The sequence below is a fragment of the Quercus robur genome, chromosome 7, assembly GCF_932294415.1.
Source record: "Quercus robur chromosome 7, dhQueRobu3.1, whole genome shotgun sequence".
Classification (NCBI taxonomy): domain Eukaryota; kingdom Viridiplantae; phylum Streptophyta; class Magnoliopsida; order Fagales; family Fagaceae; genus Quercus; species Quercus robur.
In genome coordinates this window covers 35,953,467-35,960,480 of record NC_065540.1, presented here as the reverse complement: position 1 = coordinate 35,960,480, position 7,014 = coordinate 35,953,467, and the positions used below count along the sequence as shown (strand labels likewise).

The window sequence follows — 7,014 nt, the reverse complement described above, 5'->3', positions numbered from 1 at the left end:
ATGTTTTAGCTATAACGCCATTGATGTTGGGTGGTTTTTAGTGTTTGGGGGTATAAAATAGCTTTTTAGCTCTTTTACCTCCTTTGTGTGAATGCTCTAAAATGTCATTTCAAATCCAAATATCACTGTGAGAAGGAAATCTATGAAACTCAAATCATCATGAGTTGTTAAATTTATATCAAGCAATTTATACTAAAAAAGATTCTTGGAATTCCTTGATTTTAAATCATCACACCCAATTTAGGGATACCGTGCTTTCTAGGAAAATGGAAACTTTATATAGAATGTCATTTACATTTTGATCTATCAATAAACAAGGGAAAAATAGGAAGCACTTTCACATTTTTTTGCTAAATGAGATCAACTTTATACAATCCTGACCACTTCTTCATGATCGTCACGGCGAAAATGGTGATTGAAAAAAAAAAGAAAAAAAAGTAAGGTAGGCATAACTCTCTCTGCCAATCTTCTTTACAAAAAGTGTATTTGTTTCTTGTATCTTTCAATGTCTTTATTTACACAAAGGAACGCCATATTGCCATATTCGTCCCTCCAATGAGACAACAATGACAGAAACATCGTCATGGTATCGACGTCGTTCCCCTTGTGGAATATCAAGCAACTCATGGAAGTCTATACCTGCAATATCCCAAGCTCATTAGAGTTAGTTTCTCTTTTATCATTCTTTCCTGTCTTTTTTCTATTTCTTGTTCACACACACACACACACACACACACAAATAAATAAATAACAATAAAAAAAAAAAAAGGCCTTACCAGCTTTCTTTGCAGCTCGAAACAATACTACTTCAATGAGATGTTGGGCAGGATCTCCATCTGGAAATGAAGCAATGAAGGATTCAACCTGAGCAACAGCTTCTTCATTGGTGAAGTATTGGTAAAGTCCATCAGAGGATAGTATCAAGAATCTGTCCCTTGGACCAAGTCTATAATGGTAGAGTGAAGGGCAACATGTAATGTAAGGGGAGGTGCCAATATAGTCGATTCTGAACATCTCCAAAAGTGCATCATTCCACTTGGGCTGCCAAAAAACCAGAGGAATTTGTGATCATCAAAACCAAAGCTAGATCCTTCTATTACACAAATATGTGAAGATAGAATTGAATATATAAGACCTTTGCAGATCAATCACATTTCTGACTCAGAACAACCCATAATTGAATAAATTTATGCTAATTGAAGAGGCTTCTAAGCTCAGTATATAGAAGTTGCCAGCTTTTGACTGGCACAGCTTCAAATTGAGTTCTTATCTAAATATCCCCAAATTAGAAACCAGGTACATTTGATTAGCATATTTCTAATGTAAATGGTATTTGCTTCTAATTTTGATGATCAAAAAGATATTCAAGTTTTTAGATACTAAGCTGCTGCAGAAATTAGACACAATTAGTATTTGCTAAAATATATGTATTTCGCATGCTTGTTGAGGTAATCCCCTCACAAATTTATAATCTTAGAAATTAGAATACCTGTTTGAGAAAGCCAGCCCCAAAAGACCGAGTGACCTTCAAATAACCTTTCACCCGATCATTTATAACGGCAGAAGCATCATCAGGATGGTCATTTCTGATTCTTTGAACTTCCTGAAAACCAAAAAGGCCTGTCAGTCATGAAAAAATCCTATCATCAAATAGAGAGAGTACAAACACTATAGTGTAATCATAATAAGAGAGGATCATATTACTAACAGACAACCAAATTACCTCTTCCTCATCTGAGCTGTGATCCGTAGTGAGCTGAATGGAAATTGAATTTATTAGTCCCCTCAATCCAACACCACCCAATAAGTACTGATTGCTTAAAATTTCCTCATTCATCCGTTTCAAGTCCTGGTGCATTTTCCTTGGCCCGCGATCAAGTTCATCCTCCTGAGCTAACACAGCCCTACTATCCCCCACATTCATCGAGTAAACATCTTCACCCTTCATCAACATTACCAGAATACATGAACCCATCAGAGCTAACTCAGGATTGTTGCTCACCATCTCATCTGCTCTCTCCAAATAAGCATCCTCTGTCTTCCTTAAAGCCTCAGAGAGAGCCTTCAACACCTCTGAATGATTAACTCCAGCTAACCCATCTGGATTTGACTGTTTCTTCAACTTCCTCTCACGCTCTATAATTTCCCCATCATCAAGTTCAAAATCAAAGCTGCCCACCCTTCCACTCCTACCTTTAGAACGACTATTCCCCTGCTCTCTCTTTATATTAGAAATTTAGAATCCAAATCCATTTCCCCACTTCCTAAAATGTCATTATCCTTATCAGAATTCCTCGTTTGGGATTGATCACCTTCTGCATCTGTGGACTCAACCTTCTTATTCCAAAGCAACCCCTCAAGCTCATTATGCACAGCAGAATAAAGATTAGTAATAAAAAATTCAGGTGCATCAGGACCATTAAACCCATCATAAATTCCCACAAAGAGCCAACCACGTTCCTCAGAAATCACAACCTGAACTCGATCCTCCCCTGCCTTTCCTTGCGCCCATTGAAGATTCTCTCTCCATAAAATCCGGACTGACCTCATGATGACCATCATTATATTTCGTACACACATGTCCACGACAACTCACATCACCAATAGTCACACACACATTCCCATTCTCCTTATCCAAATTCGGTTCCTTAACTCCAACACCACTACCTCTTTTAACCAATTTCTTAGTTCGAAACATCCTGGATATTGCTTCCTTAAAATCAACAATGAAACGTTTCTTAGACTTCACTCTACCATTATTTGGAAAAATGTTTTGTTGTACCTTTTTTTCATGTCCTTTCTCTATAGGATCCGAATTCAAAGGCCCAGAAACGAACCTTTCCATCGGTCCCGACATGAACCCTCTCTCTCCAGGACCCGAACCGGAACTCGTCTCACAAGTGGGGCACCGAGGCACTGGTTGCAGCGGTGTGGAAGCGAATGACGCGGTGCTAGCAAACGATGCGGCACGCTCGACACCAATAGAGGAATCCCACGTGTCCAAGAGCAAAGGTGACAAAGGCGTGAACGTGTTGGCACTCACAGAAAGCTCCTGAGATTGTTGGAAACGTAGTCGTTGTGGATGAATAGTCTTCCTCTGAGATTGAGGAGACCGAGAAGCCAGACAGCCTTGGTTGGTGTTCGGGTTTTGGGTAGCAAAAGGAATGACCAAAGTCCAATACCTCGTCCAGAGGCTCAGGCTGGTCCAAAGCGACGTCGTTGTGGCGCTTTGAGAGCTCTCCTGCTTCACCAGCGAAACAGTAACATGCTCTTCCTACACTGTTTCCCATGATAACTCTGTACGTTATATAATAATGTTACTCTTTCTTGGACTCGTTGTAACTTGTAAGTAAGTTCAACCTAGCTAGCGTTAGCCGTTAGATACTTAGATTTCGATGCGTTTGTTCATTGCGTGGTTCTGAGTGATATAGAGAGAGAAGATGAAGATGATGAAGAATCTCTGACAAAGGCGAGGAGGAGAGAGAGAGTGAGAGAGTTGACTTTAGAGATGGGTAAGTAAGTTTGTGTTTGTACTTTATAGAAAATTGTTTAATGTTTTTGAACTATTTTAATGTTAATGTTGGGGCTGACTTTGGATACCTAGAGAGTTTTCGCGTGCTGTTTCAGAGAATAAGAATCTGAGTCCTAAAATCTGAGAATCTAATGTCAACTCTTGGAAAAGTTGGATAAAAACATATTATATGATTGTACTATTAGGATTTGAGTAATGTTACTGACCTATTAAGTGATGATGTTAAGACTATTTTAATTTTTTACATGAAATTTATAAATTAAAGTGTCACTGATCAGTAAAATAAAAATAAAAATTAATTGATTATTTTGTAATTTTAATGTTGTAAAATTTGTAATATTTTTATTATTATTTTTAATAAATTTCATAACAAATGAGTTAGTAAGCTTTTAATAATTTTGAATGAGTGATTTTACAACCATACAGACTATTTTATAACAATTTTAAAATTATTGATATGACAAATTTTTATTAGTTCTCATCAGACCCTCCACAAACATTTTTTTTTTTTTTTAAGTAATTGTGTTTTTTTTTTTTTTTGCGATTATATTAAGGGAAAATACTAGGACCACAACTTTTGTCATAACTTGCCAATGTAGCAATTTGTTAGCGGTAGAGTAAAAATGGTGGGTGCATATGGGCCCACCACTCACAACTCAAAACATGAACAAATTGTAGCAAAGTTGTGGTAAAAATTGTAGCCCTAGCATTATTACTTATTATTAGAATTTAGAAATGAGGAGCTAGCTATCTGGGGTATTCTTTTTGGCCATGTGCAAGCTATCTGGGGTAGGGGTGTTCGCGGTGCGGTGTGGTGCGGTTTTGGGCCATTTTTAGCATCGCACTTTGCGGTGCGGTTTAGCTAAAACCATAATTACACCGCACCTTATTTTTGTGGTCACATGTGCGGTGTGGTGTGGTGCGGTGCGGTTTAAAGTTTAGCCAAAACCATAACAGCACCGCACCTCATTTTTGCGGTCACATATGCAGTGCGGTGTATAAGATACAATTTGAATGATTTGAAGTTGGTATATTTTTCAAATTTTGGGCTTTTTCTACCCAGCTCAAAACTAATTTTTCCCTTTGTTTTGAACCAAGTTCTAAACTATTGAGCTAGTTTTTCTTTATTTTAGGCTGACTTTCCTAATCAACACTTGCTAGGGTTATCAAATTTTTTTTTTTTTTGAAAACTAGGGTTATTAAACTATTAATAATATATTTAATATTAAAAATAATTAAATATATTAATATATAGAGAGGATGCGGGGCAATGCGGTTTGTGCAGTTTTCTTATTATAAAACTGCAAACCGCACTACACTATGCGGTGTGGTGCGGTGCGGTGCGGTGCACTATTACTTGCGGTGTGGTGCGATTATGCTATTTTGTGGGTAGTTTTGGTGTGGTTTTTGCAGTTTGTGTAGTTTATGCAATTTGGTGAACACCCCTAATCTGGGGTTTATTAATACCATGCCTCAGATACCATATGGATGGATTCTAGTTGTTTTATGCGTGACTAATGTGGATTAGATGAATGATTATGCGTTTATAGGTTTTTAAATTAATTAAAGAGTAAATTGTTGTGATTGTAATCATGTTGATGCCTGCCTTCAATTATTTTGATTGAGAAGATTATATTTTATATTCTTAAATCTTGTAAATTGGACTTGGTAGACAAGAAATTAGGCCAAAATTGGGTTTTACCCATTTCTCATAAACTTTCTAGCAAAATGCCCCATGTCTGAAACTATTTAGGGATATGCCCTTGTTTTGAAACTCGATTTTCTAAAAATTGAGTTTCAAATGTAAAACTTGATTTTTGGACAATCGAGTTATAGTGAACTTGGACTTAAAAAAAAAAAAAAAAAAATTCTAGAACTCAAGTTCTCACAATTTTTTTTTTTTTTTTAATTTTCAGTTCGTTATAATTCAATTGTCCAAAAATCGAGTTTTAAATTGAAACTCGATTTTTAGAAAATCGAGTTTCAAAACAGGGGCATATTCTTAAATAGTTTCAGACAGTGGGCATTTTACTGGAAAGTTTTGGCGAAAGGAGCAGATGCCCATTTTAGCCTAAATAATTACATCATACTTGCACTCTCTGTAACTTGTGTAAATTACAGTTTCATCTTTGATATCAAGAAATTTGTGATTCAATAACATAATTTGGCCTTTCCTCCACTAGAGAACGGAGTTTGTATCCTCCAAAATTTTGTGAGAAAAAAACAATACAATTAACTTTTGGTTGCTAAACAAAAAATAAAAATAAGAGCAAAGAAGAAAGAAGGGTTTACTTTGGTTTTTTCCCAAGAAAAAAATTTGGCAATTTGGGCTTTCAACTCCAAGGGGTTGGCAAAAGACCAAAAGAGTTACAATTGCCAATGATATCAGAGAAAGTGTGAATGACGCTAGCCTTTTTATTATTATTATATAAATTTATTTGAAGTTTAAGTTCAAGTTCAGATTGAAGTTTACGATTTTGTGTATTCCTTTAAACCCTGTTAATAGCAGGTAGCTATCACATTGTTCGACTAATAAATAAAATAATGGCATACCTGAGAGACAAAAATCTATGTGTTTTTACACACACACATATATATATATATATATATATATTTTTTTTTTTTTGGGCTAGCTAAGGCGCATTCACACAAATAATAAAATATATAATATTTTTTTTTTGGGCTAGCTAAGGCGCATTCACACAAATAATAAAAATTAATAATAAAACATCAACAAGAGATAACGACATTTAATTAATGCAGTTCAACAAACTTCATGCCTTTGTCCACGCCAATTAAAATATCCATTATCAATGATATGGATTATAACGACATTAATCAACACTCACAACTAGGGATGGCTCTATATTGATGCCAAGGTGATCATAGGACCACCCTGACCTAAAAAAAAATAATTATTATATATAAATTTTAAAAATTTTATTATTTTTTTACTTTAAAAAAATATTTGTGACCATCCTAAATTTTTCTAGGCCCAACATAAATAAACTTTGGACAAAATTTGGTAACAAACTTGGTTGTAGAATAAGCTACAACTCTACCTAATATTTCTTTTATTGAATATGAATTTTGATAAATCTACTATTGTATTGCATTTTCTTCTTATATCATCCATTGCAAAATATCAATAAAATCAAAGATCAAAAGTTATGTTATCAATCAAACGTTTAAATTTTGATCTTTTGTAGTTAAAATTATACATAAAATATAAATTTATGGATTGAAAATTTACATGTTTGTATTTTCAATTAAAATACGTATTTTTGTGTTAATTAAAACAGGGATCATTTACATTTAGATATGCTGTTTCCTTTCTTCTTCTTTTTTGGGAGGGGGGAGCAATCAATAAGTTCAATAAGAAACTATTTACTGAAAACATCGGGAGCACCTGTACGAATGTCTTGGCTCGTAAAAAGTGTTAAGAATTTTTAAGTTTTTAACAAGAATCAACTAGTTAATAC

General features: G+C 34.8%; 1 pseudogene; it reads right to left on the bottom strand.

Annotated features, from left to right (window-relative positions):
* Positions 1-254: 254 nt before the first annotated feature.
* LOC126693250 (probable protein phosphatase 2C 23) lies at positions 255-3,512 on the bottom strand (annotated as a pseudogene).
* Positions 3,513-7,014: the final 3,502 nt, after the last annotated feature.